Source organism: Manacus candei, unplaced genomic scaffold (genome assembly GCF_025592945.1).
Source record: "Manacus candei isolate 608988 ecotype Guabito, Panama unplaced genomic scaffold, ASM2559294v1 h1tg000037l, whole genome shotgun sequence".
NCBI classification, from domain to species: Eukaryota; Metazoa; Chordata; class Aves; order Passeriformes; family Pipridae; genus Manacus; species Manacus candei.
Window position 1 is genome coordinate 5,037,556 of NW_026138085.1, and position 12,639 is coordinate 5,050,194.

Here is a 12,639-nt window from a genome sequence, read left to right on the forward strand (position 1 = left end):
AAGTAACATCCTTGGGTGTTACTATGTGGAACCTCAAAACTCAGAAATATGTCTCTCAGTGCATCTCTGCCTTGCAAGTGGAAAGGGAAGCTACAGACACACAACTCCTCATGTCACCAGTTTATACGTGCCATGATCTTCAGCTGACAAGATCATTTTTGGCTGTGAAAAAGAACCATATTGAAAAACACATCACTAAACACCTAGGGAAATAAATAAATTAGAAGTGCTAGTGTAGCCAAAGGAAGAGAGAAAACTCCTCCTCAGTCATACCTTACAACAGCAGACTACAAACCAGTGAGACATGGTCAGGAATTTACCACCTCAGAGGCACAGTAACAGTAATCAGTGCAAGTACTTGAAAAGACTCCTGATTACATCCTATGTCTCTAATTTTCAACAAGGAGCCAAAGCACTGAGAATAACATACACATTTTTATTTTCCCAAATAATAAGACTTCCTGGTAAAGGAAGCCCAAGATGGGAGCAGACAGCTGCAAGTGTCAGTAGGAATCTCAAAACCCCAGGACTACAGCCTGGGCTGTAATACAACAGATATTGTTTATTCTGCAAAGCACAGAATTATCACCACGGCTCAGGAGGCAGATCAATAGATTAGAAGGAACCTTACAGTCATCACAGTGTCCTCTCTTCTCAAAAAACAATCTCCCCCAGTGCTTTAGGCATAAGTTTTGTTTTCAGTGTAGTAACAGAAGTTGCAGGTGTATATTTACAAGTATGCATACAGAAGTGTGCATTTATATATATATATACACACAGACACAGTCTTAAGGCTTTGGACATAATAAATTCCACCAAAGAACCCCAAAGCAACCATTGCACTGGAAACCCTTTTGAAATTCACACAGTCAATGAGTGTATATGCAAACCACAGCCAAACTAGACGGAAATTATTTCAGAAATAAAGTGCACAAGCACCTGAAAACAAACACCAAATATATTTTTAACAGAGAAGTAAACTAAATACTCGAGAAGATGTGGCAAAAAAAGTAAAAACAGCTAAAGCCTCTAGTCAAGTTGACTTCTCACAGAGGACAAACTCATGAAAAATAACCAGAGCAAAGAAAATGATGGATATTTAACCAGCAAAATTAACAGAGACTGCTGCTGATGCTGAGAGAAATAATGCAGACTATAGAATTCACAAGGTCTTTGGATGAGCAAGAAACATTTTTCAGAAACTTTGTTTACAATACACCTTCTGTCACTTGTAACCATTACCTTAGAGGAGACTTTCAGCAGGGGATAAACTCTGAAAACACTTCCCAGAGAGGTGTTTGGACTTCTCTGTTGAATCTGAAAAACAGAAAATCACTAGGTAAAGCCATCAGCTTATGACACAGAGGTAGTACTGGCAAAAGTGACAGAAAATATCCGTATAAGAAATCTGCCCACTGAACAGAGAATGTGTCAAGGAGAGAGGTGGATTAGTGGCTTTATCTCAGAAGTGACAGATTTCTGCATTTCAGAAGTGCCATGCTGGAGTGGGTGATGGAGGGACTTACATGATCAAGAAGAACCTGTGGTTCACCAATAGCCAAGGGTTTTGATTTGATCTAAACTCTTTTGTAAAATCCTGAGATTAACCCCATACAGCCACTTTTCCCCTTTGAATTTCAGCAAGATGTATTTCAGGGAGGTTGCACAACATTGGATATATATATATATATATATATCCAAATAACATAACCTGAGGACAGGTTGGAAAAAAGTATAACATGAAGGTTTTGAACCTTCCTCCTACACCTCCCCACCCACCCAAGGAATAAAAAGCACTTTCAGGTGGCAATAAACTTTGTGGGATATGCAGCTGAAACGTGGCATATTCTATTCATTTATCATTTATAGACAGACCATCACGAAGTCATTACACGGTGAAGACTGGATCTCTGCACAATTGTGGTGTAACTGAGCTCTGCTGTACACAAATATTGTAGATAATAACACATAAAAAGGTTTGCAGTATTGGATTTGCTCTTTTCCTGTGTTACGGTGTTAGGTTCAATCCAGACAGAAGAAATAAAGAAAGGAAAGTTTTCCCAAAACTTAAACAGATTTTGATGGATTAGAACCTGTTTTGTTTACTTTTGTTTAGTGTTAAAATTAGACAGCTTTGAAGCCTGGCTCTGATTCCAGCTCCTTTGTGGCTATGACCTGAACCCCTCCTCTATCTGACAGGAGAGTGGACTACTACCAGGAAATAAGGAAGCAGAAGGGAAGGTGGAAAAGCAGTCAGCCTGGTTTAATGGACACATCTCAATTCACAGGTCAGAAGTGCCCACACTGCTTTTAAGTCAGCACCACTGCCCTGACGACACTTTTAAGCTGCTTCTTGCAACATCAGGATCCCCGTGGATGACAGACTTGCTGCAGGCTAAATTCAAGGAATATGCAGAGATCCTGTAATGGTTACAGATACTTCAATATCTCATGTCTGTTTTGGCAGGGGATAATATTAGCACTATTGAGATAAGGCTACAGTAGTGCAGTTTGAAAATATCTGTCTCCTGCCTGCTGGGCTGTGATAAACAGTCCTGTGTTTCACACATTAGGTGGGAGCATTAACAGTCCCCGTGCAGGCACTTGGAAGCAGAAGGAAGGCACAAACAAGGCTGTGGTGTACTGGAAGTAGGAGCAATCCTGCCCAGGTGAACCTGTACTGCTCAACTCCTATCTCACTTCAGGATCTTATAAGCTCAACTCAACTGTTACTGGGCTTAGGTTCTGATTAGAAAATATGATAAAGATTTGAAGAGAAGAGGCAGAAAGTAAAAATTCAGCACAGGAGAGTGGAGCCAAGTGAGGGCCACAGAGATCCATTTACTCTGTGACAGAAGAGGGATGGATAGAAATACTCCCTAAAACATGAATACCACATTTTCATTCTACCTACACCATCAACATTACACAACCCACTTTGAAGAGTTTTCGTTTCTAATACACACCAAAGAATTCTCCTCTCCTACAAGAAGCACTTTTGTTTCAGTGACTTTTTGAAGAGAGGAGAATACTCAGCAGTTGCTTAAGGTTTAAAAAAAAAAGAGGTAGAAAAAAAGTCTGCATTCAGAATGGTTTTGCTATGCTCACAACTAAACAGCTTTACAAAACTCCACCATGCTCTATGCTCCACCCTTTCTTTCTCCTTACAATTGTTCACTCTGTCCCTGTGATTAAATACTACCCTCAAACTTTCCAAGCATTCTTATCTGCCTTTTGGAAGGACAGCTTTTTATTTATGAGTGTCTTTGCCAATCTGAGTGAACAGGTCAGATAACATCAAAGTTCTGAGCCATTAGGATTTGTTTCAGACACAGAAGGAACAACAGCAAAATTTCTAAAATTAATTAAAGTTCTGGAAATCTTACTCCCCAGTAATTTGGGGCCAAAGAGTTGCAGCTCAGGTTACTTTGGAATTAGTTTTTAAGAACAGTTACAATAGGTTCTCATGGGTTTGTAGTCATGGAGAATTGTTCCCATCACTTCAGCTGAGCGGAACTGCTTAAGAATTATTGGAAGAAAATAGAAAGAACATTTCCTTCACAATGCTCTCTCTACAAACAATAAGGGTAACTACCTGAAAGCAATTTCCTTTCCTACACTATGTCTTAATATTAACATAATCATAAACACTTAAGACAGCATTCCCCTCACATCTCCATTATTAATCTCTTAAAGCTGAGTTATGAACAACATAAAACATTAATGCATCATGTCCTAATAATTGTTGTCTTAGAGCATTTGCCCCTTATGCCTTGTTAGATGGTTTGGGTTCATAAGGAAGATAAGTTTCCATTTACAAGAAGATATTAAAAAAAACCCCAGCAACCAAACCAAAACAATACACCCTGTCAATATTACTTCCATCAACAGCATTTTCATATATTAATAAAAAATTAATGAAGCAGACAAAATGTAGTAATCTGGTTAAATATTAATTTTATACTTCCTAATTTTTTTGAGAGCCTGTCTGCTGAACTTTGAGCAGTACTTACTGACAGCACCTGAGCCCCCACCCTGCCTCCTCAGAGCAGCCCTCTGTACTCACACAAGAGCAGAGTGATCCCACTGACCCTGGGGAGAACCACCTACAGCCCCAGCCATGGCACTCAACAGCTGCCAACCAGAGAGCAAGAAAGCTGTGGCACCAACAACTCCAACATCTGCTCTGCACACACTGCTAAGTAGCTGTTCTCATGGCAAACAGTCCTGCAAATGGAAAGTACTCCCTCAGAAGCAAAGAAATGCAGCCAAGTCCTCATCAGCCACTGAGATGGTTAAAAAACATCCCTAAAGGAGGTGGGAGAGTCCTCTATCACACATGAAACTTCTGTCCTCTGGACTTCCAGCATGTGGCTTATTTCATTACAGTAATATGGTAAATTTGCATGTTTTTAGGTTCAAATGTATGATATTCAGTTGGATAAACACACCGGTACATTCAGGTCAGAGGAATGAGGGTTATTTTTCAGTTTCTGCTTCCTGCCTAAACATCACAATTGCTTGTTCTTTAATTTTGAAGTTTGCAGTCAGCAGACAGTGATCCTACAAGAGAGATTGATCTCTCAACAAACTTGGACCAGTCAGGAAAACACGGTTGAAGGAGGGTTTAAAAAGATAATAGCCTGCCTGACTACAAACAAATTTCCCATCAAAGCAACTCCTAACAGGATTTCATTAGCAGAAACTGAGCCCTCAGCCACAGTGAGGGTACCAGTGCCTATAAGTACATTTCTCAAGAGAGGACTGGTGTGATGGCTGGAGCAGAGAACCTGCATGCACAGGTCTGTGCATTCTAATTCCATCTCGGTGATCATGAGCGAGTCACAAAGTGTTTGCTTCAATTCCTTCATCTGTATAATGGCAATGATATCTAATTCAGAGGGATGCTGTGAGGATTAATTAGTTAATGTTGGTAAGTGCTTTGAAGATGAAAAGAGCTACAGAAGAGATAATCAGTTTTACAGTCTCTAAAAGCTTTCACCATGTCTGCAGAATTATTTTGGAGTACCACATGAATATCATCTGAGAGGATCTGTCATTTATCACGTACATCCAGAAGAAGGGAGGGGGTGGGGGTTGGAAGGAGCAGGTGTGCAAATGTTTCAGTGTTAAATCACGTATCCTGCTCTGAAATCTGCAGGGAAACAGCACAAAGCTCAAACTTCCCCGGTACAATCTACCTGTGCATTGCTACCACTTTCTTAAGAAAAAAACACCAAATGTCTTTGTTGATTTAACTCTTCCCTTCTGCTTGATTTGAAATTTTGAAACCACAGTGACTCTTAGGATTCTTTTCTGTGTATCTGTATATTTTGCCTTTTCTTGGTATGTGTATCATAAAGGACTATGAGATAACTCATTATCTGAAGAAATGTGTTTAAGGTAGAATATACATATATTTTGCTTTGGAAGACTTTTTTGATTGCCTAGAAAGTCTTCAATATGTACATCCCAGCTGCATTTCCTGCCTTAACTGATTTGCATTTACAATAATCAGAATGGAAGTCTGTAATGAAATAGAATTTTCTTAAACTTTGCTAAGTCAGCCAGGATACAGAATCATAAATGGTTAAAAAATTTCAGAATTTAAAAAAAATAAAAATGTCTGTACTAACTTTACCTTACTCAGATATTTTCATACCCACATAAAAACAGCTATATCTCCTCTTCCATTTTTAAGTAGAACAGTTTCCACAAATTATTTTCAGCACAGACCATTAAAAGAATGTCAACCTGTGTACATGGAACTGCTTCACAACTTGTGTGTTTTCCTGGATAAACTGCTTCCAAGTATCATAATTATGTACAGTATTTTGATTAAGAACATATTCCTGAATACACATTTTTCAAATAATCCTCAGGAAAAAAAAATTATTTAATCTGAAAAATGTCTCTAAATACAAGACAGCAAGACCAGTACAGATAACTGATGTATTAGAGTGCAAAGGTGACAGATATATAGATATATATATATACACATCTGTGCTTTATTCCAAGGTAAATGCAATGCTGACTGCTTCACATAAAATTTCTGCAACAATCAAATACAAAGCTTCACTAAGCCTTATTTTCCTCTTTAAAAAACAATGTCCAGTGGTTGTCCTACTGATTCTCAGTAGTTAGAGTGCCATTAGCACATGATGAGACAATTCATATCCAACATTGCTGGGCAGTGAAATATATTTTGCTGTTGCTTATGATCATTATATTTTGCTCACAGCCCTTCTCCTGCCTTATGTCAAATGTCAACATTGACAGGGTTGAAGGGAAAAAAAGCAAATATTTCAGCTCATTCTTCTTTCTTAAGTCCTTTGTGCTTCACCTGGCAGTAATGATTATTTATGGTCCCTCTCTGCTCCCGGTGCTGCCACCCAATAATCTCCCACCACATTTAATAGTTCAAGGCTACATTCCTGTTTTGTGAAAGGAGGGGAATGTCTTGACTTAGGTGCATCCTTTTATAGGGGAAAAAAAAGAAACAGTCTGGAAAAGAAATTCTGGATAACTGGACAATCCTTTGCTATTGTAATTACCCTCATTCTTACAGTCTTTGTAAACTTCCATCACTCTGCCTTAAAATAAGTCAGTTCTGCTGATCCCATGAAACTATTTAAAGGCAGCTCTTGATCTCCCAGTAGGCAGAACAGATCCACTTTAATCATGGCCAGATGGTCCCTTTCAGGTTTTTTATTCACATTTTCCTTAAGGTTAAATAGTTCTTCTCCCTTTCCCAGTATTTATTCCTAATGCATTTATAACAAGTAGTTATAAATTCAGACCCTTTCTCCTGCAGGCCCAATGATTAAAGGCCTTTTAAACTCATTTGCATGACAGGTTACTCATTATCCTAATTGTCATTGTACAGCATTTGACCCATCCTCCCCCCATCCCCATTTATATAACATGAAAGAGCAGATTTTAAACATTACTCCATTGCAAGGTCATTTTAACACTTCCCTGGGTACAGCAAACACTACCAGCTGCACACCCTGGCCAGGTTGGTGTGGTGGGGAACAGCTTCAAACCTACAGCAGCAATCTTCTAAAAACAACCAAATATTTGTAAAACCAAGCAAACAACTTAAATCTACCATATTCACCAAGGCTCGATGACACTCATGACTTTTTTTTTTCCCCTTTCACAGGAATAAGTTCCTCAAAACTTCCTAGAGAGGATCCAATACCACTGTTCCACATGCTGCACTGCCTCTCACTTACCAATGCAGGATTCCCAACAAGCAAACAAAACCTGCCAAAGACAATTTAGATGCCTCAGAATGCACAGGACTTGGTGTACCAACCACACAAGCACTAACCATTAATTTAATGTTCCTACATAGCAACCAATACCAGAAGAAAATATGAAAAATTAAACAAGTGCTAATTGCTGGGAAAGCTGCTGCTGGCCAGCACCTGGCCTTCAAGGAGGGCTGCTGTGAGCTCACAGTGCTCCTGCTCGTGCCTGAATTTTCCATGGAGTAATTGAGTCTGACAGGAAACAATCTTGATACAATTAGAAATGCACAACTTGCCAACACAGCTCTATCAGTCATTATGCCACATACCCCCACGCTCCTGAGTCCTACACACCGATAACAAGAGGTTACATATTTAATCTAACTCATCCCAATTCAGAAAGAGTCAATAAAAGGCAAATATCCTTCTTAAAAGGACCGTCCTGTCTGGATCTTGCACTCTTGACAATTAAGGAGCAACATGCCTTCATTCTGAGGAATTAACAACAGGTCATCTTTCCCTCTATAGAAGTTCCCATTCTGTTCTGGCTGCACCAACTATCCATCTTGTGCAACAGAAATTCAGAAACATATCTCAGCTTGCCAAGCTGCTGAACATCATCAGAGCTCACCCTAATCTAAGTACAGGTTCAGAAAAATCCTAATCTAAGTACAGGTTCAGAAAAATCTCTTTGTGTTTCTGTGTTCACACTGGCCTTGATGAACAGTTTGCATGCCATCTTCACTTAGTCTTTCTGGGGCACAATAAAATGTTACACAACTAAGCAGGGCAATACCCTCCTGGGCTATCCCAAGTTTTCCTACTGTAGAAGTGTAACAGAAGGCTGGGAAGAGAGACTCTTACAGGTATTTCTTAACAAGGATTTCTTCTGCCACCTTTTTTTCCCCTTTTCCTTCTTTAGGTTTTAGTACTATTTTCCTTTATCTTCTTTAGCTTTAAAACTAGACATTTTATAACACATATCATATTGCTTGAGTTCATCAGAAAGACTTAATTTAGCTGGGATTGCTTAACCAGCAACATCTGTGCACGTGGCTACATGGCTAAATACAGTGCTTTTCCTAAATCAGTTTATATTTTGTTATCTAGATTAGAGAAATAGCCAAGTCCTATGACTAGATTTACTGTTTGCTCTTAGCAAAGCTGTGACAAGGAAGAAAGCAGGCAAGATACCTTTTTTTCTGTCTGATCTCCAGGAAGAGTTTATACCTTTCCTTGTCCCTGCCTTTCTGTTTGCCTGTTTTCCTTTGCAGAGTTCCCCATGAACATGCAGTGACCAGTCCTCACTAAGAAGCTCTCCTCAGTGCTCACACCCTCCTAAGAGTGCCCCTCAGCCCCTCATATTTCCTCTTTATGGACAGTGTAGAGGAATGGGGAGAAAAGAAATCAAAAGAGAGGGAAAGGAATGCATCATAAAGCATGGCAAAATATATTGGCACATCCTTCCCACAGCAACTCGTGAAGAGAGCCAGAAAGCATTTTGGATTGATTTCCTCTTTCCCTCATCTGTTTAATAAACAGAATTCTCAGAACGGTATTTACAGTCTTTCTTGTTTTGAGAATGCTCCCAGTGAAGAAGTGTTTACAAGAGATGAACTAAGAAACAAGTGAAATCGCTTTCTCCCTTCTTAATTTTGCACTATTTAGTTTTGCAAAATACCTTTAAAACACATTTATTTCTTTCTTTACTGAATTCCAGAGAGTGTGTCTGTATTACTGGGACAAAGAGGCATCACTTCTAAGTAAGGAGCTCAAGCACTGCTAAAATTAACACAGCAACTACACAGAGAAGTGCTTTACCTGCTAAAAACAAAACAAGAACAACAAAAAACCAAACAACCAGGGCAAATACTCAGGTAGTTGATTGGAGTGCAAGGGGTTAGGAGGACTGAACTAGTCAATTGTAAGAATTGTCACCAACAGTATAGACACACACCATAATTACCTCAGTTTGGCACAATAACAATTAGTGAAGCAAAACAACAAAAAAAAGGCAAATAAGAAGAAAGAAGACACTTTCAATTAATTAAATTTTGTTTGTTCTATGCACACATTCTACCTTACCTGATCAAAAAACCAGAAGTACCCTCCATCTCACTTCAGATCTACTAAGGAAAAAACAACCTCAACTGTCCGTTAGCTGCAGCCAGCCCAGCTGTAGCTAATTTAAAGAATCACCAGCACAGCTGTACAAAATCAAGTGAACTTGAGCAACTGAAAGTGCTTCAGCTGTGCAAGAGCTCAGGTACCCCTCATTTTCACCTGTGTTGTGTGTTCCAACTGTGAGATAGTAGTTAGAAAGGGTGTTACAATGTAGACCCATGAAGTTTAATTAGAAACCCCATGTATTTCCAGGAGTCCAGGAATTACTTATTTCATTTTAAAACAGATGTTATTTTGTACCTAAAAAAACCCCCCACTTTAGTTCCTTTCAAGTCACTCTGTTTGTGACATAGAAGAAAATATTACAAGAGTTCTGATTTCCTGAATCACAATCTACTAAGCCACGAGGTTTGTTTCCGAAAACTTAAATGGTTTTCTTCAGGTAATTCAATTCTCAAATTTGGTAAAGCATATTACCAGCCCCTAGAGGCAAAATACAGAGAATAACTGGGTAAAAATTACAGGAATACAGCTGAGTCTAAGGCTGCATTAACTTTCAGCACGCTCTGACAGGGCTGTATAAGGCGGAAAGGTGTTTTTGCTACCTCAAATTAAGCGGAGCTGGACTATTATCTCTTAATGGTGATTTGATGAAGTTGTAGCCAATACCCAGACTCTCTGCCTGCTTTCTGAAATGTCTCCTTAGTGTTAGTGTGTCTGTTGACCAGATTTTTCTGGCTCACTCTCCTCTTACCAGCTCTCAAGAGCACTATGGAAATCGTGCCCCACCTCTTCCCTCTCAGAGGGAATCATAGAAAGATTCAATCGTGCAAAACCTATGTTATAATACTTCAAAGCATGAAAAATGCAACCATTACCTACTGCAATGCAAATTTGGGGTGACAACATAAACACAGAGGAGAGATTTCAAAAGTAGACCTGCTGGTTTGCAGAAGTGACCTGCTGCTCAGGTCAGCCCCATTGTTCATGTTTGGCACCCAGGACTGAAACAGGGGCAGGTGGGAGGTGGGTGCAGCCTTCCTGTGCCACCCACTCTGACAGAGGCACACGTGTCTCAAACACACAGTGGTGACTGGATCATGAGTGGAGCACCATCACTCTGTCCATTACACACAAGGGTTTCAGTTCTGAGGGAAAGGGTCATTCCCAAAATGCTGTCCTATGAAGAGGGGATGTTTCCCTCAGATATTTCTATCACTAAAGCATTTTCAAGAAATAACTAAGTGGCCCTTGAGATCCTGCTCCCAGCCATGGTCTGCTTAATAAGAAAAATAATGGCAAAATTAGTGAGCTGGAAAGACAGTTCTGCTGCAGCTAAGTTGGAGAATTTTACATGGCTATTGTATCTTCACATTAGGCTGAAAATCAGACAAAATACAGGTTTAGGAGCTCACTGAGTTCAGAGATGCATTGCTCAGAATGGGGTCAAAGTGCATCTTTCATCAAGGAGCTGGGCCTGGACTGCCAGTGCTTTAGCCAATTAACAAAGTTGAAAATGAGCTGAAATGCAACACAAATGTTCTTTTTATCTATTAAATCACATGACATTCCTAGATGTATAAAAGCCCCAACTATCAGACTAACATGTCCAAAAATCAGAGGCTGCTTTATATTGTCTTCGTATGAAGGCAACTTTTCACAAATCATTTTGGCAAAATCAATCACATCTAAAATTAGGATGAAGTGCTTCAGAAAACTGCCCCTCATAAGCTGTTGGCCAAAGAGACTGGAGAACCTCCCCAGCAAGCCTTTGACTTCAGCATAGTAAATGTGTGCTATCCCAATGAGGTGGTAGAGGTTTATTTGATGTCAAAGCTGTATTGGTTGCTTAGTACTAATACCACAGACTGGAAATGAAAAACATCTAGCACTCTCACCACTAAATAATTTATGCAGACCTTAATGTTGTCTTTATAAGACATTACTCAAAGCAGACTTGTTGCAGTGCCAGCAAGTATTGAAATATTCCCAATAGGAACTGATAATATCAATCTGACCTTACCAAGTCAATGTAAAGAGAAGGAGGAGAACAATCTAAACAGTGTTTAACACCTTCAGCATCTGTCTGAAAACAAAAAGACTAGCATTTTCCTAGATAACCCATTCCATGTTTATCTTAATGAAGGCAAAACAAGCAGCAGAACAACTGTTGAATGGAATTACAATAAAATATAACTTTTTTTTTTTGAGACAAAAGGGCACAAAATCAGTTTTCATTTGGCTCAGTGACTATCCTGTATTTGAAAAGAATGTTACATATTCATTTCATTTATCATTTAAAGTCAGATAATCAGGAAGTCATTATGTGGCCTACACTGGGCAGCTATTCGATTAGAGCATAATTGAACACTCTGTAAGGCAGCCAAAGCTGACAGGTTGGGAATGCATAATATCCTTCCCATGGCATTTTGAAGCAGGGGATAACTGGAGGAAAATCACTGTCAATCAAAACCTGACAACCAAGTGAGAGAGGCTGGAATCTCTTGCTACTTTGAAAACAGAGACCCAGCTTGATTTTGTAAGCTTCTGAAGCATGTTATGCTTTCTGTGTTTGTCAAGTTATAAGCGTTGTTAGTAAAGGATCACAACTAAAACCAGAAGGCTCCATTTGGTCCACTTGTCTTTGTCATTTATCTCTGGGAAAACAGTGATCAAGTATGAAAATGAGAGGAAAGGTTAAACTCACTACCTCAGTACTTTAAACCTGGCTTTGAAATGTGCTGATTGCTGACAACAGCTATTAACAACTAACACACACTCACACAAACCCCCACGTAGATTGCAAAAACATTGGCCTTCCAGTTGCTGAGTATTTAAATTACTGATTAGTACTGTAAGAGGCTTGAGATTAAAATGTTATTTTTATTAAGAGACTTGAAACTCTATTTCCAATTAGCAGCAATGCAAGTTTTCTAATGAAAAGCCTGCGTGTGCCCCATTATTTTCAATATATGTTTTAGTAGAAGCTTACACCTCCTTTGGTAAGCACCTCTGCATTTCTCTGGGTATCTGAAATGTGCTCACACACACAGAGTAGTAATGTGCACATTACAATTCTATCGAAGACCAGGGAGAAGCCTTGGAGTTGTAGCTTTTACTTGCATAAACATTTGTGTATCACTAGCAAGCAGAATAACAGCAGATGACGTCCAATATCACTGAAAGACTTAAACGTGTTCCAGCTACTCATGGGAGATTAAAAACACTTTTTAGACCCCAGCACCTTTGAGCAGCTTTA

At 39.3% G+C, this 12,639-nt stretch overlaps 1 protein-coding gene across 1 annotated transcript in view; it reads right to left on the minus strand.

The window, feature by feature from the left end:
- Nucleotides 1-12,639, minus strand: part of TENM2 (teneurin transmembrane protein 2) — a 1,665,603-nt gene that overhangs the window by 743,213 nt on the left and 909,751 nt on the right. The window contains exon 16 of the mRNA XM_051794292.1: nt 1,243-1,317. The gene's annotated coding sequence lies outside the window, so the exon portion shown is untranslated. The remainder of the gene's footprint in view (nt 1-1,242; nt 1,318-12,639) is intronic.